This window comes from Haemaphysalis longicornis, unplaced genomic scaffold (assembly GCF_048455015.1).
Source record: "Haemaphysalis longicornis isolate Haplotype H1 unplaced genomic scaffold, Haemaphysalis longicornis Haplotype H1 scaffold_12, whole genome shotgun sequence".
NCBI classification, from domain to species: Eukaryota; Metazoa; Arthropoda; class Arachnida; order Ixodida; family Ixodidae; genus Haemaphysalis; species Haemaphysalis longicornis.
Genome location: NW_027526225.1, coordinates 101,163,121 through 101,189,815, shown reverse-complemented (window position 1 = coordinate 101,189,815; position 26,695 = coordinate 101,163,121). Strand labels below are relative to the sequence as shown.

At 46.2% G+C, this 26,695-nt stretch overlaps 2 long non-coding RNA genes across 2 annotated transcripts; one reads left to right on the top strand and one right to left on the bottom strand.

Annotated features, from left to right (window-relative positions):
* Window positions 1-9,183: 9,183 nt before the first annotated feature.
* On the top strand, window positions 9,184-25,034 carry LOC144162096 (uncharacterized). The gene is made up of 4 exons (XR_013320610.1): window positions 9,184-9,258; window positions 9,351-9,478; window positions 11,768-11,876; window positions 24,894-25,034. It is a non-coding gene; the product is annotated as an uncharacterized LOC144162096 (long non-coding RNA).
* Window positions 15,911-18,885, bottom strand: LOC144162095 (uncharacterized). Its single transcript, XR_013320609.1, has 4 exons — window positions 18,663-18,885; window positions 17,540-17,621; window positions 16,984-17,070; window positions 15,911-16,324 (listed from the first exon to the last, which is right to left on the bottom strand). It is a non-coding gene; the product is annotated as an uncharacterized LOC144162095 (long non-coding RNA).
* Window positions 25,035-26,695: the final 1,661 nt, after the last annotated feature.

Below are 26,695 nucleotides of genomic sequence, written 5' to 3'. Positions count from 1 at the left end.
GACGATGATGGTAAGCTTGCAGCTTTTTTAATGGCCGCATGCCTTCGAATTTTAAATTTTTTGCTGACACTAAGCTCAACACAACAAAAGGCAGGCCAAGAAAACAGACCACACCCAGACCAAAAGGAAAGTTCACCACTACCGGATCGAGAGCACTCGCCTTCGTCACAACCTTTGATGAATAAAAGTTGCAAGGCCGGCGTTTTCATGGGCACAGATCATTTTCGAGTCGGCCACGTATCTCAACAAAGATTCGAACAGTCTGCGTGTCCAAATCTATGTCCAACACTAAATCAAGTACAGAAGGTGCTGGCCTCCTCAATTTCTGCGGTTTTTTCTCAACCTATAATTCAACAGTCCAACGACTATACATATCTGCCTTTATTTTTTTCAACAGTGACATCGTTGTGAGCCTGGCTGTCAAGAATAACCATTAAACGTGGTGTTTCTCCACAATTTAGATTTTTAAACGAAAAAAACAAATAATTGGGAAATAATACACAGACCTGAAACAAAATTTCAGGGAAACGAAATTTGGGTATGATTCCAAGCACAATCTTGGCCATGGTTGTGCTAACACCAGGCGTGGTAGGATGGGGAATGCGGCTAATACTGCTTTGTAGGTCCTAGCGTCGGTCTTTGCACACAATTGGACTCAGCCGGTTGCTTTCATTAACAGAGATGGGAGTGTTCGCTCTGAGCCACATGTGAAGCTTTTTAAAAGTTGATCAGGGACTTAAAGGATTGTTATCGTTTTGTGAAGGCACTGATTTGTGGTCAGAACACTTGGAATATGCCCAGAAAGACCATTGTTCACAATATTTGGCATGAAAACATATTGCGTTGGAAAAGTATGGAGAGTTGCATACGATCAACCATTTTTCCTGCCCTTCCCGCTGTGGAGAAAGTGGTAACAAGAATTTTACGTCCTATAATTAACTAGGGCATTACTCACTTGTACAGAGTAAATTGCAGTTACTCCGTACCTGCAGTACAGGATACACCCACATATGGCTCATGTTCAGGCAATATTGTATAAAAAACGCTTGTATAAATGACGTTGCGGGCGGTACTTATCTATCCCTGCACTGTGAAGTTTATTTATGCAATGCATGTACAATTCCAAAATGTTGTAAATATTGTGACGCGGCTGGGAAAGTACTGTTCGTAATAAAATGTATTAACAGGCAAATACAAGCCGGTAGCTAAAGCATCTCCAATGTCCAAATAACAGCGTCCGCAAATAACGTCCGCAAGGCTCTACGTGTCGTCGTCTTCTCTTTCCAAGGCTATGTACCAGCTTGACTTCCGATCTGTGCAGTGCGCGTATACCTGGAGGAGAGGTTGGCCATAACTGAACACCTCGATAATCTTTGCTACTTCACTGAAGTCCTTTCCTTCGACAAGGTGCAAGAGCCCGTGACAATATCTTCGCCACATGTATTACACCCTAAAAATTATTCGTACGGGTGATTTTTTTATAACTCCAAAAAACACTTCCCGCTCACTTCTTTGGTCGCTTATTTCATGCCAGTCGAGGCGTCGATGTCTCCTGGTTCTGTACGCTTCCAACGTGACGAGCTAGAGCCGCAGTACTGTGGCACCCCTCCTGCGCTGCCCAGGGGGCGCTACGCAAGTGGCTTCCGGGTGCTACTTCCGGGTAGTACAAAGCTGCGCGGGTCCCATAGGATCGCGTGTTGACAGAAGCGAAATGAGCTCGATGTTCCCGATTGTTTTGCGACATGGTCACCAGCCCATCCCCGACGAGTCCGGTCTCTTCCGCCGATCAACTTGGCATTAGGGGAAAAAGCTTTGCAGCGCTAAATACGTTTACAGCGCCGACGAAAGTGCCGGGACGGCGCTCTCCCACTCGCAGGTTCACTGACAATTTGAAGTGAAGCTTCTACTTTAAACTATTACTGGAGGTGACAAGGAATTTTCAACAACAGCCGGTCAAAAAATGTGAGGGACGCAATCGGCGATGATCGCGCCTTAAAAAGTCAGCGAGTCCGGCGGCCCGCTGGCTCGCCTGCTGCGGTGCGCCGCTCTTTTGCGTACCTGCGCACTATGCGTGCACTTTCGTGATACTCGATATGGACGCTGGCGCAAAGATGGCTGTGCGCCAGTGTCGATGTGATGGGCGACAGTTGAAGTACGGCCCAAAGCAGTTTGGTTCGAGTCAAAGGAATAATGGAAGGCGCTTAGCAGTGCGAGCAATTGTGTGCGCTGCGTTACGGTCAAGCTGCTGTCAAATGAAGAGGCGAAAGCGTCGGCCGGTAGCAGATGGGCATGGGAGGACGGAGTGGTGAGAGCGTTGATGTGCAGGGCAGATGTACTTTCGTCATCGTAGAAGTAGAGAATGGAGGCTATGGGTTCAATATTACCGAGGGATTCGCCGCGCAGCAAACTGAAAGGGCAGGGGGTCGGATTCGTAATCCACATTGACGTGCAGCTAGACTGGAGCTCCAAAACAGCGAAAAAAGGAGTAGGTTTTTCCGGCGGAGGAATACTTCGGATGGAGTAAACAGAACCGTGCGTGTAATCGGAGGTAGAGTAGCAAGACGGAGGTACAAGGATAGAGCTGTACGGCGGTATATGAGCGTCTTCGAAGATGATGATTTTGTCACTGGAAGAGGACGAACCGGAAACATCGCACAAAGTCTCATAATATTGAGCAGATAACTCCACCTCAGCACGGGCACAATCAATGATCGCGTGATGGCGAGACAGGAAATCCCAGCCCAGGATAATGTCGTGGGAACACGAGGCCAGGACGACGAGCTCAATGAGGTCAATGGCATCTTGAATAACTACACGCGCTGTACACGTCGCAAAGGGTTCGACTTGTTCAGCGCTTGCGGTACGAAGCCAAAGGCCTGTGAGGGGTGTGGTAACTTTTTTCAATGAGCGACGAAGTTTTTCACTTATCACAGAAATAGCGGCTCCTGTATCTACGAGGGCGACTTTGCGTATACCGTCAATTGTTACGCCGATGACATTTCTTGGGGGCGATCGAGGTCTTGTGCATTTCGATGGGTGCGCAGTTCGTGCCTCGTGAACTGCGCACGTTAGTTTCCCTCTTGGACATCCTCGGGGCGGCGACGCATGGGCGACAGTGAGCGACGGCGTGGTGACTGTGAACGGCGGCTGGCGTCAACGGCACGAGTGGGCGGAAACTGATCAGGAGTTGGACCAGGATGTGCGCCACGACGAAGCGGCGGCGGCTCATAGATCGACATGGGATGGGGTGAGTAGGCAGCGGCACGAAGTGCGTCGGGGCGAGATAGTGGCATACGGCGGCAATAACGTGCAACGTGACCCGGTATGCGGAAGGTGAAGCAGATAGGCCGGTTGTCAGGTGTTCGCCAAGGAGTGGCGACTGGCGGCGTCATCTGAGAAGGGAGCGGCGATAACGTTGGCCCCACACGACGAATTGCGGAGAACTGGCGTGGAGTTCGGGCCGCTAATTGAGCGTAAGTGAGCGGTGCGGCGTCTTGAGCAGAAAGTTCAGCTGTCGGAAGCGCTTCGGCGATTTGCTCCTTAATAACAGTTTGAAGAGCAGGAGCTAGAGATGATGACGTCTCCTGAACGTGGGACACGCAAGAAATTTGGCTCGCCACCTCTTCGCGCACAAAATCTTGTATTTTTTCCCAAAGGGAAGGGCTTTCCGAAGGGAGAGAGAGGCCCGACACGGTATTCACTGGTCCCAAAGATTGACGGGCCACGACCCGGCGCCTGCGCAGTTCTTCGTAGCTCTGGAATAGACTTATAACTTGACTCACCGTGGTCGGATCTTTCGCAATGAGCATCTGAAAAGCACCGTCGTCGATGCCTTTCAAGATGTGCCGGATCTTCTCGGCGTCCGTCATTGCGGGGTCGGGGTCGAGCTGGCACTCGACCGCCCACACCAGCACAGCGAAAGCCGGGCGACATCTCGACATCCAAATCCAGGGCGACGGACCGAGCGTACAACGGGCCGCCGAAATGAAGTCCCTCTGAAGCACAGGAGCACGAAAAAACACGTCCGCCCAACTCCGAAGCGACGACCGAACGCCCGTGACTCATCCGCAAAAGCTGCCTCTTCGAGCGTACGAAGTACCCGCTAATCTACGCCCTACCCTTATAAGTTGCGGAGAATTCAAAACTACATCTAACGCGGCAGCATGGCACAAAAGTTCGCTACCTACCACAGGAAAAACTTCACACAACGTTTCTGCACAGCAAAGTTGTCACGGCGCATTCTCTGCAACGGCGGCTGCCATGATGGAATTCATTGGTTGCTAGGTGAATACCCACTACTGCCGCCAACTCTAGTAGGCAAAAAGACAGCGGGCAACGCTGTGAGGGTGGCATCATGGCTGCGCCGAGGTTTAGCACGGTTTCAATGCACGGGCTGGCCGGGCAGCTTTTCCTCTAGGGTCAGTAGTATTAACTCTATGCGTAGTAATTCACGTAACACCAGCAAATCGAAATCAAACCACCAAAACCACGCACTTCGAACCAGCCACGTTTTCTTTTGAAACGAAGAATCGCTTTCCCGTCGGCGGCGCAAGCGCGCTGACGCCACCTCCCCCTTCTAGCCACCATAACTCTACTAAGTAACTGCTGTAGTAATAAGTATAGTCTAGGCTAGCATATATGCATTCACTTTCATAGGTGCGCTGCTGTGAGCGATATCCAATCATAGTGAGGGAGTGCTTGATTATCCTCTAGATGTTGCTAAAGGCGATGGAGGGTCATGCGCTCCATAACTTTGCCAACATGAGAGGTCAGTGTTATGGGACGTAGATTCGGCAGATCTAGAGGTTTGCCGGCCGTTCTTCGGGATAAAGATTATGTAGCCCTTCTTCCACAAGTTACAGAGTGGAATTTGCCTGCCCATACGGGGTTAATGGCATGCAAGAGATGTTGTTGGTCAGCATCTGACATATTCCGAAGTAGGTTGGTAGGTACCGAATCGGGACCAGGAGATTTGCTGCCTCGGAACTTACGGAGGGCGATGCGAAGCTCATCCAAGTGGAATTCTTCATCGAGCTCGGGGTTCGGAGAGCAATTGTATTCAGAATACCGAGGTCGACACAAAGAAGGGATATGAAGTTTCTTCATGGTGGCCAGTAGAGTGGCTGGGTCTTTGTGTTGACTGGTGAGGCGATTGATCTTCTGGGTGGTCATAATCTTTGTGGAGTCGGGATTTATTAAAGCTTTGAGTATACGCTACGTCTTGCTAGTGCTCAGGGTGTTTTGAAGTTCATCGCACATGGTATTCCAGTTTTCCCTGCGGAGGTGGTTAGAGTATTCTTGAATGCGCTCGTTAAGTCGATTAATTTGGGCATGGAGTCTACGGCGTGTTTTGCAGCGAGATCACCGCTTCATGAGAGAAGCACGGGCTTCCCAACTGTGTGACAGGTGTGTATCTATGCGAGGATTGACCTCGTTCATGGCAAGAACCTTGGTATGTTATAAGAGCATGCATACCTTGCTGTGTCCATGTAGGTTCGTCGGTGGCAGCGCTGTTGTCGATATTTATGCCAATCGGTGATGATGTGAAAGCCGGCGGAGAAAACTGTCCGAACTGCCAGTGACGGGTAACTTTCAGCGGCAAGTACAGAAATCCAAGGTAGGTACAACAGCCGGGTGTCCGAAGGACGGAGACGGGTCGCAGCTCTGGTATTTCTCTACCTTTGCACCGCTAGTGCAAGCTGCGCCAATTTATCTTGACTGCGGTCTTTTAAGACAGTAGTGTTTCTTGGGCTACTCAAACACGAAAATGCTTCTGTCTGTCTGTCTGTCTGTCTGTCTGTCTGTCTGTCTGTCTGTCTGTCTGTCTGTCTGTCTGTCTGTCTGTCTGTCTGTCTGTCTGTCTGTCTGTCTGTCGTCCTTCCGTCCGTCCGTCCATCCGTCCTTCCGTCCGTCCGTCTGTCCGTCCGTCCCTCCCTGCCTCCCTTCCCGCAGCATAAAATATCCCGCGCCATCTCCACAAACGTAAAACATGCGGAGCAGAGAAGCATGCAGTGTTTAAGTGTATTCTTGGCGTTTTTGACCACGGAGATAAAACCGTTGGGGGGGGGGGGGTATACAGCTTTGCTGTAAGTCTCGTGTCTGTGAAGCACGAAGCGTGCTAGCGCGAGGCGTTGGAAAAAGTGTGCCCGCTGTTCTAGTACTGTGACTACATGAGGCGAGGATTACGACAGCAGACTCCGACAGCCCCAGCCCCTAAAACACCAGCCCACAGACTATGCTGGATGGAAACACAAGACAGCACAGAGCGCAAAAAGACAGTTCCCGAACTGTTTGTCCCTGTCTGTCCGTCCCTCGATTCAGCCGCTTGCCCAAGGTTGAAGGAATTCTTGAGGTAGACGTTTAATAAACAAAAAATTTTCAATCTAGTAAGTCTAGAAAGATGTTCCATGTTTGCCAACATTGTTCAGCAAGAAGATAATATATGGGGTATTCGATGAATAATATGACTACATTACTGGTGTTTTCAGTGTTCGTTTAGTTATGAGCAGATGAGTTCGCACTTTCAGTGAGGCAAATTAAAATAAAGAAACGCTTGGAAAACGGTGTCACCTACGAAATAAAAACAAGTATGGCACCCGAGCCTAGCGGTTGCGGGTCGAGCGCTAAGACGCGGCGGGCCAATAGATGGCGCGCCAGCAGTGTGAATGCGGCAAAATTGATACTCTTCAAACTTGCATTAAGTGTGCGGATTGATTGATTGATTGATTGATTGATTGATTGATTGATTGATTGATTGATTGATTGATTGATTGATTGATTGATTGTACGGTTTAACGCGCTGACGCAACGGAGGCAATGAGGCGCGCTGTAGTGGAGGGCTCCGGATTAATTTTGACCACCCGGGGATCTTTAACGTTCGCCAAAAATCTCGTACACACGGGCGTTTTTTTTTTCTTTTCGCCTCCATCAGAAAAGCGGCCGCCGCGGCCGGGAATCGAACCCGCGACCTCGTCAATAACTGTACCGAGACAGGAGGGGAACAGCGTAAGAGGTGGGCGGATGAGACATGAATGTCGCAGCTACGCCAGCAGATATGGGCTGCCATTTTTTTAGTGGTATATATTTAACCCTAAAATCAGCTTTAAGGTGATATTAGTGGTAACTGTATATTTATAAAATTGGTTAAATAGTGTGTCTCAAAATAAATGCAAGCAGCACGGAATACCGCGGCTTTCTGGCAACTGTATAATCTAACTTGCGTCATCAAGCTTGCCTTTTCTTTAGACAAGAATTTTTAAGAATAAATGCAATAGTTGAGATTAACTCGGTTTTTAAGGCCATAACAGCAATACCATACTGCACTCGCCAAGCCTTGTAGTTATGGCCATACAGTTGCTGACCACTTGCTTTACAGCTTGATTTCAAAGAAAGGCCCTTGGCACGCTGTTTTCTTTTCTCTGGTCTAAATAGCAACCTGCCTTTTCTTGTTATGTTTGCCTTATAAATAAATAAATAAATAAATAAATAAATAAATAAATAAATAAATAAATAAATAAATAAATAAATAAATAAATAAATAAATAAATAAATAAATAAATAAATAAATAAATAACAACCCAACGCAACACAACAAACGCAATAAATAAAGGACATCTGATTGCGAAGTGCTTATTTTATTAAAGGTTCGTGTTTCCGTTGACTGTGGTAAAAGTATGCTTCGTGGGGTATCCCAAAAGAATTTTTTTATGGAACTAGCAATAGCCACATGTCCAAACAATACCCTTTTTATGAATTGCAAGAACACACCGTTTCACTACCTTTTCAATTTGGAATTTCGAATTTCCGATAGCTGAAATAATCAAGAATGGGAAAACCGGCGCTGAATAAGCAAAGCGATTCATTAAAACAGGAACACCAATGCACGATAATATTGTTTTGTTATATTGAGAAGCAAATGAGGAATAACACGAAAATACTAGGGGCTGATTCCACGCAAGGTAACACTAGACGTCAGTATGTGTGAGATAGTACAAGCTCGTTAATGATAGATTAGCCACATTTCTTTCCAATATCTCTTGCAATTATCTTGCGCCTAAAAACATGTTTTAACTGCAAGCCTTAATTCCTGATAATTTTAATTACCAGGAACAACTGTATGATCAAAATTATTACTTACATACCTACACGTTTAAAAAACTGAAATCCGGGGTTTGCACCAATTTTGAAAGAAGTCTTCCAATTCGGAAACTAACGCTTGTTAAGAATAAACATTGTGCCAATGTTTTTGTTGTTGTGATTATCAATATTTTTAAATCCAAAAACTTTCTCGAGGTGAAACAATTACAACACCGCACTGTCTCGCGAACAATCAGTCGAGTTACTAATGGGAAAAGCCATAAAAGACATTCTTCAAACAACGACAGGGACGACGGGGACGGAGAGGGGGTAGTGAATGGGAAAAGAGAACAAAAAATTGGCTGGCGATTACGATACTCCTAATGCGATATTTGGGCGCAGCAGCAGTGCGTTGAGGCAGCCCTCACTCGTGGGGGTTCTCTCGACGGCAGCGATGATGAGCCTCGGCGCCGGCGGTGCGAAGTGCGTCTCAGGAAAGGACCGAGAACTGCGTTTTAAGCGAACGCACATCATGGTCACGTGCTTCCCCCCTATCGTTTTCGCCAAGCGTCGCGCCGTCGAGCGGCTCGTGCGGGCACAGCCTACTACGCCCTCCACTCCCCCACCGCACACTTTGAGAGAGCGCTGGCTCGCGCCACCACTGCGAACCACCCTCCCCTCCCAATTTCGCGGCACTCTCCTCCTTTGCTTTCTTTCATCGTTCGCTTTTTCTTTCACTCGTCACTCTTGCCTTCGTTCACTCGGTTACGCCAACAACGTGGCTCAGTCTAGACATGGCCGCCAAAGAGCTGCGCCCTAAAAATCTTGCAGCTGTTCTTATCGATGCACGCAGTCATTGCACATGACCAGATGTATGTGTAAATAAATGTTGTTTTCCCTTGAATAATTTTTAGTATATAGTCAGCGCCTGTGTTTGTTCCTTTTTTGTCCACGTCGTCTGAGCGCAGTTTGAAGAATGCGACCAGAATAGCTCGACTCATTGCTGCCACAATAAAATGCGTATATAAGAAAAAAAAACACAACGCCTGATGTCTGACTTTTAGAAAACGCGAAATGTCAAATAGCTTTGACGACAACGCTGTGTGACACTTTTTTGCGTCTTTTATTTACTTCCGTTACGAAATTGCAGGTCCCATAACGCTTCTTGTAAGAAACCTGCAGGTAAGAATCAAGATTACTGAAAAATTAGGTACCACTTAACATTAAGCCATCCCAAATTACGTAGTATGTGACGTGAGGCCTTTTCATTTCAGAAAAAGAAAGGAGTCAGAAGGAGTTGTAAACATGTTTTTTAAGGCTCTGTTGAGCGGTGTTCTCTTCGCCGACGTTTTCTCCTCAAACGGACTTCTCCCTGCAGAAAAACGTATCGGTTCAAATAACCGTAAGTCTCGCAACTACAGTTTTTTTGGGGGGGAAACGTTATTGCGCATCTAAGTTTTACAACAGCGTAGAAGGCCAGTAAAAGCTAGAATTTCGTTTAGGCTGATCTCAGACATTTTGCAGCCTTAAACGACGTCGTGGGTTCTGCACACTGCTCATGCTTAATTCTATTTCTGTGCATGTAGCCTTGCTTCTCACTGCTACTATCAATGCAAAGCAGTGCCAAAAACTTTCGCTCATAGCTGATCGCAAAACGAGTTGCTTTCGGGACATTGTGGGGCGCTTGGATGTGGCAACCACTTTTTTCTGCGGGATAAGCTCTGCAACGTAGCGGAAACTAAGATGATTCTGCTGCTTTGTACATCTTAAGTTCCTTCAAGTTTTCATCTTCCACACATAAACTTTCCCCTGCAGTGATTTCGCGTAATACACGGAAGACATTAAAATTTCGCGGCAGGAACCCGGAAAACTTTTTTAAAAAAATCTAGACACTAAAATGCATTCCACAGTATATACTTCCGTAGTTAGGTTGTTTCACTTTTGGGGGGTTAATTATTAAGCTCGTCTTAGCGCACGATCCTTCAGTAGAATCCGCAACACCCCTAGCGTAAAGATGAACGTGATAAATGCTAGGACCATTTTTATGGTATGTGGTTATCTGACCAGTTCTTATTTACGTACGGTGAGTTTTCGGGACCGCCTGTCACCTGAAATGCTTTGTAATCGCTGCGATAAAGAACGCGCATAGTATGTCCAATGCTTTTTAGTTGAGGCGCCACACCAAAGACATTAATGCAATAACTTTATTTGCTCTTTTGTCTGTGAATGGCCATTACAAAACAAATGGCTTTCAATGGGCGGGCGAGCTGGCGACAACTTGTTTCAAGTCGGAGTTTTCATTTCACCTGATTGATTGATTGATTGATTGATTGATTGATTGATTGATTGATTGATTGATTGATTGATCGATTGATTGATTGATTGATTGATTGATTGATTGATTGATTGATTGATTGATTGATTGATTGATTGATTGATTGATTGATTGATTGATTGATTGATTGATTGAAGGTTTAATCATAGAGTCCGCCTATAAGTGCTTAAGTATTTAAGACTTCCCGCTCACAAACAACTGGCTCCTACCTTCACAAAGCATCGCACTTTCCTTAAAGTTGTGGTAAAAATGTTTTCTTTCTGCTTTGTGATGTTTTGCCCGGCACATCTAACGGCCTTTACAAACGTAACCTTTACACTTAACGACTTTCCTTAATCGTGTCCGTCTCTCTGATGTGAGCGTTGTGTATTCGTTACCGTTATGGTCACGCATATATTGCCCACTACGGGTGTTGGTTAACACGAGGCTAGCGAAGCATACGAGATCTTTGAAGAATTATATTTATGCCATTGTAGAAAGGCACGGGATGCGGGTGTGAGCTTGCAGTTCGCGAAACTGATGTTGAATCAAAGTTTAATGCCATAGACTGCAAGCAATAATGTTCTGACATATAATGTAGGAAAATAAAGCTACGAAATAACAGACTGGGGATAAACCTTTCTCAAACATTAAACTTATCGAAAACATTGTCGATCAAGCCGAATAATTAGGGTTAGTGATGACTGTTCTACACCCTCTCTCTGTAACACAAGAAATCCGGCGGCGGCCTAACAGCAGTACGGACAAGCAGGCACTTCGTTCACGGGGCAGGATATGCCGGCACCAAAACAAAAAGCAATATGGCTGCCGTCCCCAAACAAAACCGACAACACCGAAGTATCTACGGCACGAAATTTGCGATAGTGAGTGAGTGAGTGAGTGAGTGAGTGAGTGAGTGAGTGAGTGAGTGAGTGAGTGAGTGAGTGAGTGAGTGAGTGAGTGAGCGAGCGAGTGAGTGAGTGAGTGAGTGAGTGAGTGAGTGAGTGAGTGAGTGAGTGTGCGAATGGGCGAGTGAATGATTGAGGGAGTGAGTGAGTGAGTGTGCGACCGAGTGAGTGAGTGAGTGAGTGAGTGAGTGAGTGAGTGAGTGAGTGAGTGAGTGAGTGAGTGAGTGAGTGAGTGAGCGACCGAGTGAGTGAGTGAGTGAGTGAGTGCTGTCAGCGAGTGAGTGAGTGAGTCACTGAGTCTGCCAGCGAGTGAGTGTGTGAGTCACTGAGTGTGTCAGCGAGTGAGTGTGTGAGTGAGTGTGTGAGTGTGTCAGTGAGTAAGTGTGAAGCCTGGGGGGTCTTAACGTCAGCAATCTAGCAGCTTGCCCGATGGAACGCTTTTACCGATTGTATATTTTACTACACATAGGGGACTGCAAGCTACCACATGGAGAGGTGCTATGTCACAACCACCGAATAAATTACAGTGATCCGTGTGTGATGTTTCTTTGCAACCACGGGCAGCTGTACAAGCAAAGGTAAGCAAATGATTTCGCTCTCATGTCGCTTCAAATCTCTCACGACACACAGCCGATTGGTGCTATCTGTGGCGCTGATCGGATGTCTTCCGATTATTTCTGTCTTTCCTTTATTTTGTCAAGAATAAAAAAAGGTAGAGGAAGGTTGTGCAATTCATTTAGGACTAAGAGAGAGAAAGAGAGAGGAGAGAGAGTAAACGTGTTTATTGCAAAAAGCAATGAGAAGGAGTCCTCAGTCAAAGACCCCTTGAGCATTTCCAGCCTAAACAGCCCTCAACACCAGCAGGCGGTGGTCATTGAAGTCGTAGCTGGCCAGAGCCCACTCCCAAAGCTCCTAAGAAAGCGAGGGATTGCGCGAATATAGCGGGGCGTGGGCGTAGCCCCGTACCTTGTAAAACAGAGTCTCGGGGGATTTTCAGAAGCAGCATAGTGGGGAATATAGGGTGAGGATGAATATATAGCATTTAGGGGGATGGGCAAAGGTATTTGTCTGGAGTGTGGACGGAGCTGCCATTCCTCCTCTTTCGTTAGGTGTTTATGCGGTGCTGGATGAATGACACGCCACCTCGGCGCAGGGAGTGGTGCGCATGCGCGCAGGACGCCCGCAGGGCACAGAGTATTACACACGACGAAGCCCTGATAGTTCACAGCCGGCAGGAGATACCAATCTTCTACGCAGAATGCGCGCGCAGCAAAGGCAGATAGTGGCGCCCATAAGAGGGGGCCAGACAAGCCGAGTCAGTCGCGCGTAGTCGAGCGGTGGTGTTTGACCCGTGGAAGTGAGTGACGAGAGGCCCGTACCTACTCGGACGGAAGGGCAACAGCACGATGGAAGGTCGCCGAGGAAAACGAGTAAGTGTCTGCTTCGATTGACCACGGCTGGTTGAATTGTCGAAGCTCCCCGACAAGCGAGTTCAGGATAGAGCGTTCTTTGCTGGTGATCATTGTTCCACTGCTCCGCCCAGCCACCTGTTATCACGAGATGGTGTCTGTCGGCTTATCCTAGGGTTGCGTTCTGTTATGTTCACTGGCCTGGAGAAGGGCCGGCTAATTTGTGTTTTAGGGGCGAAGCTCCTTAAGGCGTGGGTCTGTCCATCCTCGACGTATGTATGTAGCCAGCTCTAGTTTAGTTCTTGGATTGTTTACTAGATGGCGTGGCCACCTCTAGTTTAGTTCTTGGATTGTTTACTAGATGGCGGTACTTGTATATGATGAAAAGATGCGCTTGGATTGTTTACTAGATGGCGTGGCTACCTCTAGTTTAGTTCTTGGATTGTTTACTAGATGGCGGGGAGCGTTGTAATAAAATCCGTTCGCTGTTGGCGCGCGCTCGGAGTCGCCCGATGGATAAGGCTGCAGATGTGCGAGCCCGCGAGGCAGAAGCGCTCCGTGAAGCTGCGCGACGCCGCCGCCAAGATCCTGCCGTATGACAGCGGGAGGCCGAAGCGTGTCGTCTGGCTGCGCGACGACGCCGCCAAGATCCCAGCGTTCGAGAACGAGAGGCCCAAGCGTCACGGCAATGGCGCGAGGACCCTGCCGTACGCGAAGCGGCACGGCTGCGGCGCGAAGAGGATCTCCAAAACGTCAGAGAACGGGAAGCGGCGAGAAAGCGCGCGTATCGGCAGGCAGACCCCGATGCAGTGAGAGCTCGTGAGGCGTCTGCAAAACGCATCAGGCGAGCTCAGCCCCAAGGTGCCGACGCGCGGTTTAAGCGAGACTTTCTAGACGTTACGTTCGGACACAGATGTAGTGGGCGAACTTTCACTGAAGAGTCACGGTTTTACCGATGATTTCCCCTCAGGAGCTTCGCCCACTCATCATCATTCACCCCGTGGATATGCTGTGAATTTTTTATTCTCTGGGCGTAGAATAAAACTTGTTCTTTTATTACTGCCATGTCTTGGTGCTTCCTCATCACGCGAAACGCGGCTCGCGTACCCACTTTACAAGAAGGCTAGATCCTTCAACTTATAGTGTTGAGTGCTTTCCTGATACGTGATCAACGTTATTGGCATATTCTGCTCGTTTTCCGGGTCCCGGCGGGATAACTCTCGGGCGAACACGTGGGCGATTACGTTGCCCGGGACGGCAAAGCGGGCGGGTGCCCATATGAGCATGGTGTATCTGTCAGGTGGACGCTGGCCGATGATTTGGTGTGCTGTCCGGTGAATTCGGCCCGCACGAGAAGTTACGGCACGCTTGCTGGGAATCCGGGATGATTACTTTAAAGTAGAGTACTTATGGTGTGTAGGTCATAAGCTCCCTTTTAATGCCAGGGGGAAAAACTACGTGTACGCATTAGCTTCCTCACACAGGATTCTGTAGAGGCGTTTCATAACCTCGGCCTGTTGTGCGACGTTGTCTGTGCATTCTAAGGGAAAGTGATAAAAATTTGTGAAAGCAAGTTGGCCCTCATAAATTGCAGTGCCTTACCGGCACTGCAATTTATACTTCTATTACCGCAGCAATTGTTCAATAAAGCCAAAATTGTCAAAAATGTGAAAGCGACTGTTACCCTGTGAAAAAGGGTAAACAAAAACGAGTATCCTACACTCCCCACACGTTTCTGCCGCTACAATCTGTGGCGTCCCAATTCATGAGTTGTCAAATATTTTTAGTCTGTTTAAGCGTTTGGATAAACAGCACTAGGCTGCGTTCGTACCAGTAGGTGCAGACCAAACGTACACTCTAAGCTGGGTAACCCTTAATAGAGGTATACATTTTCGAATTTTTGTAACCTATAATTTATAAGGTACAAATGTAACCTATATCTTCGTAACCTTTATATACGTATACACGTAAGGGTTACGCAGTTATGGGTTACTTTGCAGCTTTCAGCATGTATACCTTTATATAAGTTACATCTACCGCCGTCCAAGGCCACACAAATTGGAAGGTGCGATGTTGCGCGCCAGGCGCGCTTTCGCCGGCGCCGCTGTGGCGACACCCCGAAGGCGCCTTTCCCGCGTGGTGAACAAACATTGCGTTAGTGGAAGATATGTGCGACCATGCTGTCCATTGCGCCGTCTAAACTTTTGCGTCGGGTGTCTTTTCTTCGCCCCTTGAATAAACTGCCGGCCACACGGCTGGGGCTAAAAGAGAAGTTACTTTTATAATTCCTAAAACAGCAGTGCCAAAAAGCTTGAAAATGTTCTCCTAATATATATGCATTGCATTATCTGTTCGATAATTGTTACCCAGGTTGTCACCCAAAAATCTTCGTGAGTATTGGCAACGCTTAAGTCTTATAAACAGGCATAACTAAATTTGATGTTTGCATCAGCTTTGTGGCGTTTAAGAAACCAGTATCAAACATGCATGATAGGTCTTTTGCTAAATTGAGCTTTAGTTAAACAACATTAGGCTTTAGTGAAACCAAGCTTGAGTGGAAACATGCACTTGATAGCATACTTCAAAAGGACGCCAAAATTATGATAACATAGCCTTAAGCCAAAAATTATTGTCTGACAACCAAGGCCATGATTATCAAAAGAGAATTGCAGTACATGCACACATATTTGCGCATTTGACAGGAGCATATTTCCAGAAGTTTGGCATCGGTAGTTTTGAACATTCACATTTATTATTATGAAACACCTGTGGGCTATTTATTAAAAAGCAAAGCTGCGAACCACCCCAACGTTATTATCGTTCCTTAATGAGTATTAGACGAGTGCGGATTCCTGGGCGAATTGGTGTTTCCTATATTGCTTTAGACTTCCAGGTAAAAATCGGTTTATTCATATATCCTTATTAAACCTATTTAATAAATGTTGCGTGAACAGCTTCACAAACATGGCCAAATATACAAATTCTTTACCTCAATATTTGCACGGATGTATGCAAAGCATTCCGAATTGTTTGGATACTGCCATTGAACAATTTCAGACCAATTCGAGTTTGAGGTACATTGATAAGATGGTTCTCAGGGGTGCACTTTCCCAGTACAGCGTTGTTGTCGTGGTTCCCCACAGAAAAAACGCAGAATGTGGGAAAGTAGAAAGAACATTTATTACAAATTCAGTTTTTCATACAAAGCAGTGTTTATGGCTATGTTCCCTACATTCTCCGTTTCACTCAGTCTAATATTACACTTGGAATTCACTCGTCTTTACGAATCCATCTTTACACTTCCCTCTTAGGTTCCTCTTTACAGTTCCACCTGAGTTGTGATTCCCACGCCAAGTTATCGTTTTTTATCCAGCACTAACAAGTTTCTAGGCCGATTGCAATCTGTCTTTTGGACAAACTTTAAATGGTATCTATAGTTTCCTACATGAAAAAAGGCGCTTGGAAAAATTCAGAGATAAGCTTCGCAATTTACGTAGTACACAAGCAGGCACAAAATCAGGGCACGTTGAAGATTTCCCTGCTTGTTCCCTGCTGCCGCAGATGGAGGTATATATGTGAGGGGCCGTCACTTGGATTTCCCCACCTTGAAGATCCATCTACAGAAAATTTCAGAAAAAGAACAAAATCCAGTGCAACCATAAGCCCCTCACACCAAACCACAGGCATGTGAAGTACGAAAAATATATTGCACGGAAATGAAGACGGAGACCAGAGATTGAAATGAAAGGCCACACCAGAGGAGTGATTTACGGCCTTTCCTAATAATTTCACATCATTTCAGTAATCGTTACACAGAGTAATTTGGCCGCATTGTTCAGAACAACGCGAAGCCACTATAGTCATACCGGCCAACCTTCCCGAATTTTAATCGTGCCGTGTTCCAGTTTATCTCGCGAAATGTTTCTGCATGCTCACCCAGAACAGGCAGAAACTTTGGGCTACGAGATAAACTGACATACATTTGCAAAAGAGAAAACAAAAACGTTTCCGCGCCTTCATGTGGAATCACTCGTACACGCAACAGAGCGAACGTCGCACTAAACCCAGGAAACGTGCTTTCACGATGCTGACGCCACCTGCGTCACATTTTGGCTGTACTTAAACATCCTCCTCCGCCCCCCCCCCCCCCCTTGTACTGGCAGTTTCATTTTGAACAAGGATCCCACGTGGAAGCCGAAACGTTTTTCATTTAAGTAAAGTGTTCTTATCGGTGGTTTCTTCCTCGGCTATCAGTAAAAAGGAATCGCCAACTTACATTTTTTCTTCGTCCAGATGTGTTGTGGGAGAGGATACATCTAGAACTTGCACCGATCTTCAAGTGGCATTCCCGGGAGGTCTGTACCTGTAATGACTCGAAGGGTTATTTGGGTTAAAATGTAATAGGCTTTAGAGCTGAGCAGTTGGTATACATTCATAATGAAAGAACACCTCAAACTTGACAAGACGAAGAAAAGAACACAGCACAAGCGCTCACTAACAACTGGAGATTTCTTACAGAGCTATTTTAGAAAAAGAGTTCTTGTTGGCTCTGCAAAACCACGCATCCTATAGAATAGCTAGAGTTGCTGAAAAACTACAAAGCTCCATGCTGAGGAAATCGTTATATGAATTCATAACATTCATGCAGTAACGAACTGATAGAAAGAGTCACTAAACATGAGGCAAAATAAGATACGAAATATAACATCATAACACTTGAAGAAAGGCCTCGCATTTTTACAAGTGAATCATACTTTTGTCTGTGCAGGCCTGGGTGCCATCTTTACAAAGAATATTTGAATGAATGTGTTTTAGTTATTGCATTTTCATACCGTTGTTTCCGCTGAAATCAGACTTCATTTCAACTTGTGTCATACGCAGGTGAGTCCTGGTTGTCAGCTCAAGGAACACTGCCTGTAAGAAAAAACAGCAGTGCTGATAAGTCATAGCATAGGTAGCCAGATGCAACCACACTTTTTGAACAGCCAGGATCCGATGAGGGTGCAGAACCCATTTTTACACCTGCACCTGTCTCTGTGTAATTCGTCACAAATTCTGTATCATCAAAAAACAATCAAGCAGCCTGCATGCTGGCTCATACATACCACCATTCTGTAAAGTCGCTTTACTGCACTACACTAGGATCACACTAGGATCACGCGTGGTATTGCCCTGCAATACCACGCGAATAAACAAACGACTGATTTGTGCGAATGAGAATAATAAACCACTTAACATGGTGGAAATGGCCCGCTGTCTCAAAAGGACTAACACCAAATTTACCCACTCAAGGAAAAGAATGGAAAAAATGAGGAGTGTTGTACATACGAAAACTTTTTATTGTGCCGTAAGGCAAACTTTCACAAAAAAGAGGCTTGTGCTGGACAAAAGTGAGTTTAGAAATTTCGGGCAGCATTTAGAGGACTACTTTTCTGCAGCACACACCTTGTGTTGATCCGGATATATTACTACAAGACCAATAAAATGAACACCACTCCGAATATATGCAGCGAGAAAAAACATTTTCCGACGACTGAAACAAAATGATAATACCCAGAGAATAGCGCGATAATATAAGACTTTAATGGGAAAAAATTCAATTATTCAAACGGAGCTACCTGGCAATGACATGGTCCAATAACTCGTAAAGTGCGCCCGATGCAGTGAACAGCGTAAACAAAACGCTCAACACATGACGAAGGCGCGCAAACAGAGCAGAAAGCAGGTCACGGGCGCCGTTATCTGTGCTTTCCCGATTGTCCGCTCTAGTCTGACGCAACGAACGCAAGCCCGTGATTTCATTCAATTGCCGTCGCGGACAACAGAAAACGTCCAGCGAAGCAACCAGTAAGGTAACGAAAATCCCTCTCGAATGCTGCAATTTCAAATTGAAAAGCCCCCAGCGAAAAGATACATCCAATGAAAACACCGAACCCGTCACGGGAATATACCCACCGAGTTCGCTTTCACTGGCGCCGGGGCATTGGTCCAACATACGAACTTGATGCTGGTCGCAGAAGAACGGGCCGTGAAGCGCTGCCAGTCACAAATGGGCTCGCCGCAGCCTCCGCGACTCACGCCGACAAATAAGTCTTGTTACAGCAATCCTCGCTTCATCGTAGGGGTATCATCACAGCGGTTAAAAGGCTCGAGTGGCGCGAAAACGCGGCCACCGGGCCCGCCGGCGCCGCCATTACTCTATATCCCATCATGCAACGGAGAAATCAACGGCCGCCGGGAGAGAAGGCGCGACGAGCATCTCTTAGAGGTTACAGGGCGTTTTATAGGTTACAACGTAGAGGTTACATGTCAGATTTTGTTGATGTAACCTATAAATCATTATTGTAACCTATAACTCGCTTTTAACCTCACGCTTGTAACCCTTAAAACGGACTGGGATAAAGAAAACATCAAAATGAATCCATTGTAACCTTTATTTTATAGGTTACTTCCGTTTAGAAGTTACTTTATGGGTTACCCGGATTAGAGTGTAGCTGCAATCCTTTGTTAAGAATATATGCATAAACAACCAAAACGTTCCCAAAATGTTTGGCGGTGTTGTGGCCTTTTTGGCTTTGATTTCAGTCAGATATTCTCCTTGGCACGCGAATATCATCAGCAGATCTATGCAGGTGAACATAATGAAAGAAGAAGAAGATAGCCTTTATTACATCAGGAAGACGCTAGGTGAAGTGGGCAAACGTTCTTGCTTAGCGCCCCGGCGAAAGTTACGAGATTATTCGAGTAATCCACAACGCACCGAATCCTACCAACTGGACGAGGACTCGCAAACCTTCTGCTGTCCCAGGATTGCCACGGTTCTTGTCCATTCGGCTTTCTTTCAGTGCTTGGAAGGAAGGAAGGGAAGGAGGGGGTCAATTTGTGACACGAACAATGTGAATCGTAGGGAAACAGGAGAAGGAAATGTCAGCTGTAACGTTTAGCAAACAAAGCGATGTTTATTCTGAATAAAACACCGAAAGAGGTACCAAATTTGGAATTACGATAGTTCTAAATGCCGTTTTCTTGCTGTGTGCGTCGTCCCAGCCGATGGGATTATACAGCGCTCAAAGAAAAAATTGTGGACGAGAAAGCTAGTTTTGGACGTAATTGTAACGCGGAAATCGAGTCCATACCAAAGAATTAAAAAAAAAATTCCCCGCATTTCCCCGAGGGGAAGAATGTGAAAGTGCGAATGCACGAGTTGAATTTGCGCGGTTCGGTAATGTTCGCGAAAGAGAGATCACACACACACACACAACTACAAAGAAAGAAAGATGCATTTATTCACAGACACCTATTTGTGTTGTCAATGTACTTGATTGCTAGAGCGGATCTCAGCTTTGAAATTTCGTGTCAGTACTCCTTTAAGCGGGTGCATTAGCCCTTCTCACGCCCGATTCTTGGGCAATCCCCCACGTGGGTATGTGCCATGTCAGCGGCCAGGCAGCGCGCGCCCATCTCCGCCCGTTGCCAAGGAAGACGAGGAGCGCGCGCACCCGCAGCTGTTGCTATAGGGACCGGGCGGCCGTTGTATGGCACCACCGTCGCTTCAGCGAACAGCGCCGCCCGTGGCGAACCGATCGTCAGTGGAATGCCGGCGGCGATCAGCGCAGGGTAGTTGTGCATGACTTTCTGTCGTTCTGCTGCGTTGCGGGTTGCAAAGCGTGGATAACCACAAGGAGTTTTTTCAGATCGGTAAATCTTGAAAGTAGTGGCGGCCTTTACGAGGCATGCCATGTGTGTGATTTACGCCAATACTTAATTACAAATAGCAGACGACGCTCAATGCGCCAATTCGGGCAAATTTTTTATGCCTGCGTGCAGTTTGGTCTTACGAGGAATATACTGCAGCTAAATGCTCTTACAAAGCCGGTGTAAGCAGCCGGTCCAGGAATGCTACGGTGCTGGCCTTTTGCAGTTGATGACGAAACGGCGCCGTGCACAAGCGAAAGACAAAGTTGGTGGGGGGGGGGGGGGGGGGCGCCTTTTAAGATTTACCTCAAAACAGAAATTGTGATGAATGATGCTTCCGTAACTTCATCAACTAGGGTAGAAACGTGTTTAATTTCACAGAAATAAACTTACTACAGTAATAGGGAATCCTTTACAAAATAAATACCGCATGATTGTAGAACGTTATTGCTTGTCATAGAAAAGCATTCTTTACAAGAATTGCAATGGGTGCTGGCTAGTTGGTAATGGTTTTTCAAAAAACAATTCTGCGTGAGTGGATGACGAGAGACAGGAGTGTGCCAAAAATCCGCCCTCATTTCCACAACTGAATGCTGCGGTAGTTTTACAGCGGCTGCCACCTACGCTTGAAAAATCATGTACTGCTCCGTCTAACGACGATTGATGATTTATCGCAAAGCTTTCTCGTGTGGGTTTTCTTGGTTGCCGTCTGGATTTAAACTTCGCTACTTGAGCTTTGAATTTCACCAGTACGCCGTTTGGTCTTTTGATCGCTGCGTCTTTATCTTTGACCATTTCCCATTCGATTTCGCACGAAGAAAGCTGTGTGTTCAACCATCGTTGTGGTTAAACGAAGAGCTGGATGATTTTGTTGTTTAATTTTGCACTTCCATGCACCCCTCTCCAAATCTTAACTGCTTCCAGCGTGTCAGAAATGCGTCTGTGCTGGAGGACACGAACTGATGCACCACTATTTGAGGCAACTAGTCGCGCGTTATTGGCTTCTACACAAGGCATTACATGATTTTTTAGGTACTCGGTAATGTATACTTAAGCATTAAAAACTACAGGCTGACGTTAACAATGCTACTTTTTTTAACTATCGGTGCCTGCCTTTATTCCACGCAGGTGGTAAAATGGGAAGGGGAGGAGGCATGGTTTGCAGCTTGGGCTGTTGGGTGGTTGAATAACGTTGGCTCTGGATAAAATGACTACTACAAACACGAGCTCTGCTTCGGCTGTCAAGCTCCCATGCTGTCACAGTGTCGCTCACCAAAACCGAAGGCACAAAGCTCACGGTTACATAAAGTGTAAACTGCCACGATGTTTCCGCGGCCGCACGGTAATATATATCGTACGTATATAAGTGCCTTTCTCTTCAAAGCACACGTATCGAGGTATCCCAACGTTAAGGCTGGCGTTAAACCGTAGTCACTGAAACCATGAAAATAATTTAAACTGGTAGAAACGAATGCTAATACGAATAGTTTTATTCCTACTCAGTTCGCGCAGAGCCAGGTGCAGACGCTGCAAAAAGCGCTCATGTCAGTGTAGCCAATTCCCAACCTTAGAAATGTCCAATAAGTTTACGTAGCCGTTAGTGCCTTTAACAAGAAATTAATACTAATAATAGTAGTTTTATTCGTACTCAGATCGGGTGAGGCCAAGCGTAAATCGCTGCAAAAGCCGTTCACGTAATTGTAGCCCATGCCCAACTTTAGAAGCGTCCGACAAGTTTACGTAGCCGTCATTGCATCTAAGAACCAAACACACCTGTCTAGACTTCGTTTCACCGCACATATCCACTCACAACACCACCAAACCATTCAAATCACGGAAGGAAATACGGAAAAAACAATAGGACGCCGCGCATTCCAATGCACCGGCTCATTCCACTGACGAGCGGAGCGCCGAGTGGTGGCGCCACCCGTCCAGCTGCCCGGTCCCTATGCGGACGGCGGCGGACGCTTCAGGCTCGCTTAAGAAGTGCATTCGCACTTAAAAAACAGAGCATAGCGCGCGCACACTGCAGTTAAACCTTATTACGTGAATACTCAACAATTGCAGCTTCTTGTAATATCCCTTTAAGGTGTTGTATCCTCGTTACAGGCATGTGAAGACTAACATGCCGTACATACAGTAGAATCTTGATAAACGGAAATCGCTTAAACGGAATTGCTGCTTAAACGGGAAAGTTGGTTGGTTTTGTATTCAGATAATGCAACAAAACTCTCGGTAATCGGAACTAAAATTTCCGCGTCACCGTGCAAATGAAACCAAAAATGGAACTTGTGAAACCCACTGGCATCAGAATCAGCTTTTTACAGTTCCGGTGGTTTTGTTTTTGTTCGTCTTCCTCCGCGTTTCTTTAGCCTCGTTTGCCTCGTAAGCCTCTTCTCGTTAGTGGTCAGCTGGGTTAGCGAAACGAATGCAACATCGCAGTTCGTGTTACAGTCGTTCCGTCTCGATTCAAGACGCCGAGGTGACAGGACTGAGCTCCTGCCGCCGATCGTTCGAGCCATCGTGGGGCTATTCGCCCTTCAAAACCGCGTTCCCGTCTTCTAAATTCGGTGGTTCGTAATCACTCGCGGAGTTGGGGCCTGTAGACTCCGCGAAGATGCAGTTGCAAGGACGCAAACAAAAATAATTGATGCATTTTGTAGTGCACAACGGCTCATCGTTAGCAAATCAGCTTTTTGAGTGCTGTGTCTAAACCTTTTCTTGTTTTCTTGCTTTCTGAAAAACTATCAACTACATTCCCATTCTAGTCCCTACAGTTCTATGAAATGGTATTAAGAGTGTGTACGCACATAAATTTGCACTTCCACACATCTATCTCAGTAAACGGAACTCCTGTTAAACGGTCCTAATTATTTCGGCCCCTTAAAGTTACGTTTATCGATAGTGTACAGTAACAGCTCTCTTCCCATTGCAACGCCACGGAGGTCATCGTAAAATGCAATAGGAAGAGAACCAGGGCATCTACTGAAATATGATAGCCAGCATTGGCTTTAAAAGAGTTCGTTCGAAGACGTTGGCTTCAGGACAATAGTTACCGCAATAACGTATTCTTCTCTTAGGCCGTATGGTTCACAAAGAATTTAAAAACAGCTGGAACCCTATTTCGCAAACAAGTACACTTCAAAAAGGTTATAATGGGGCTTTATGTGTTCGACTTCAGTCTCTTTAGAAAACACTCGTTGAGCAAGGGTAGCATTATACGCAGGGTCGTGTAGTTTATGAAATGTTTGGTAACACTACTACCAAAGGTGCCGCTAGTTCCAAAGTAAACGTTCGACGGGAAATTGTATCTGTATTGAGTAGCAAATAACTCTTCTGGCGCAGGTTATAATGGGGCTTTGCGTGTTCGAATTCACAGACTCTTTAAAAAACACTAGTTGAGCAAAGGGTAGCATTATACGCAGGGTTGTGTAGTTTCTGAAATGTTTGCTAACACTACTACCACAGGTGTCGCTAGTTCCCAAGTAAACGTTCGAGGAGAAACTATCTGTATTGAGTAGCAAATGACTCTTCTGTCACTCCGTACATTCGCTGCTTTTACAATTCCTAAACCGCTTACAGGGGAGACGTAGCCTAACCAGTCCTGAATATATAACAAAAAACATTCGACCATTTTAAAATGTTGTGGTTGGATAGTCGGCCATATATATCATAATATGGGTCTAGTGACCCGCACAACCAGTTTTTTTTTACTTCCCAGCCCGCTACAGGGCAGCGATCGTCTCTCCTTAGGGGAAGAGAAACCAGATTATGACTAACGGTCTCTATTGCTGCATTGTTATTCGTCCCTGGGCTTCAACTGAAGAATACCCGTTGCACAACTGCGTGCAAGACCTCGAACGAAAATTCTGACTGTAATTTTGGCATTGGGGACGAATTGTCCAACAAGTGACCAAGTGAACGGGGACGAATGAAAAGTGGTGTTTGAGATCCGCAATCGAAATCGTAAGCGCCAACGTCCTGCTGACCTGTCGTTGTCTATGGTGAAATAAGCATTTTCTTGTAGTACCCTACCGAATAGTGCCAATCAAATTGGTCCCACAAAAAAAAAAACTCGTACTTACTTTTCCAAAAAAGTTGCTTGCTGCTTAGACTGCCATTTTTATTGTCTAAAAATCGTTGGTGATCGCGTGGTCCCGATTCCGTAATATATAATAAAATTTGCATTTAGTCTTCTCGCATGTCCAGTCTAGTGAGGTTGTTAGCATTTTTTATTGCAAAATAAAAACTGTCTGTTTGCTGAAGAATGAAGTGCAGCAACGCTACGATTGTGGCTAGTTGGTAATGGTTCATATTTGACTGCTCTGACTGTTTCAACAAAAAGGGCGAATAATATACACTGGGGATAGGAATACGACACTTGCGCTTGTCTTACGAATGCCCCTTGTGTAAACAGTCGGTGCAGTCCAACATGCTGAAGAATGTCTCCAAAATACTATTGTCAAGCCTTCTTATTATCTTTCACAACAGGTGCTTCGGAGACGGTTTTCCAGACTGTCGGCTTTATAACCGCGGAAGCGGGGTATACCCCGCCTGCTGTCCAGCAACCGTCTGCTGCTTTTGGGGTGGGAGATGGAGAAAACTTCAATAAAGAATGCACACCCTTGTGGGCCAACAGAACTGAGTGTTGGGCTTGTTCCCTTTAATGTCGCATCAAGTGCTTGCGGTTGCTTGTTGGCTTTTAACTTTACCTGACTTATTCCCCGGAATACTTGAGTCATTTCAGGTTTTCCGACGCCATAGTCTTGCTGACTGAGACTGCAGAGAGCATGCAAACAATCTTTAGGAACTACAATTCGAAAGCATTGCCTTGGGGTTAAAAATAAATATGAGTAAATCTAAGTAACCCAAAGTAATGAGGAATAACCATACCAAAAACGCCATCTTCAGCTAACAAAATTAAACGCTAGAACAGGTAAAGGTATATAACTATACCTCGGACAGATGGTTACTGGTGACCCAAATCCGGCGCAGGATAGGTATGGGCGGGGCAGCAGTCGGAAAGCATTCGCAAATAAGGAACAGTAAGCTAACTCTGTCACTAAAAGAAAAATATTTGCAGCAAGTGCATATTGCCGCAGATGACATGCGGAGCTGAAGCTTGGCGCCTTACTAAACAACTAGAAAGCAAACTTAGGTCGGCTCAACCGGCCATGTAACGAATAATGTTAGGAGTAAAACTCAGGGACAGGAAACGAGCTACCTGGATCAGAGAACGAACTAGAGTTGACGATATCATAGTTGAAATAAAGAAATGGACTTGGGCTGGCCATGGAGTGAGACGAACCGACAACCGGCATACAATGAGGGTAACAGAGTGAATACCAAGAGGTGAGCCTAGAAGAAGGGAAAGGCCATTAACGCGATGGAGGGATGAAATTGAGAAATTCGGGGATAAACTGTTGACTCGAGCAGCCCAGGACAGGAGGGTTAGAGGTCAATGGGAGAGGCCTTCGTCCTGCAGTGGACGTGAAAAGGGTGATGATGATGGTGGTGGACTCCCTTTAGTCTTTCTTTGGTTCCATGCTAAAAGGAAGTTGGATACGGCACTGTGTGGCTGTTTTCTCTGCAGGCTGTGTTTTCGTTAAGTAGTTTAAAGACAGGAGAAAGGAATATTACTATACATGCTTTCTAGTACAATGCCTGATGAAAAAAATTGCCCCGTATCTGCTCCTTTCGTTGCACATGTCGACGAAAAACGACACTCTTCTGCGCCCCTGCCAAGTAAATGCCTCCCTTCTCTTTCCCACTCACCTCTCATGCTGTTCCTCTCCTGTCTCGCTCCTCCCAATATAAACACGCTAGAGGTTTGCTAAAGTCCATTTACATTTACCGCGTTTCACTGTTCCAGGCCGGGTGCCTCGATGTCAGCGCTGCCGTGCGGCTGAGACGCGCGTGAATCAAGGCACCCTACTGCAACGTTTATAGAACACCGTTGGCCTACTCGATATGCGTTCGAAGTTGAACGTGCTACCTGTCTAGTGGAACGGTGTCTTACGGGACCATATTTGTTGTGTGAGCGCTATGTTTCACTGAACGATTATTTTCTCCAAGAACAAAAACAAGCGATGTTTAAATACCGTCTAAAACAAACCAAAGGCAGAAAACGTCTTGCGATGGTATGGTGGCGCCATCTAGGTTCAGTAACGTAAACAAACCCGCGAACGCCGCCTCAGGGTATCTCGATGCCATCGCCGCCGTACAGGGTGGAGACACCCTTTGAACTGTCCCGTGCCGCCGCAGTTGGGTAAATGTGCTCAACGCGTTGTTCT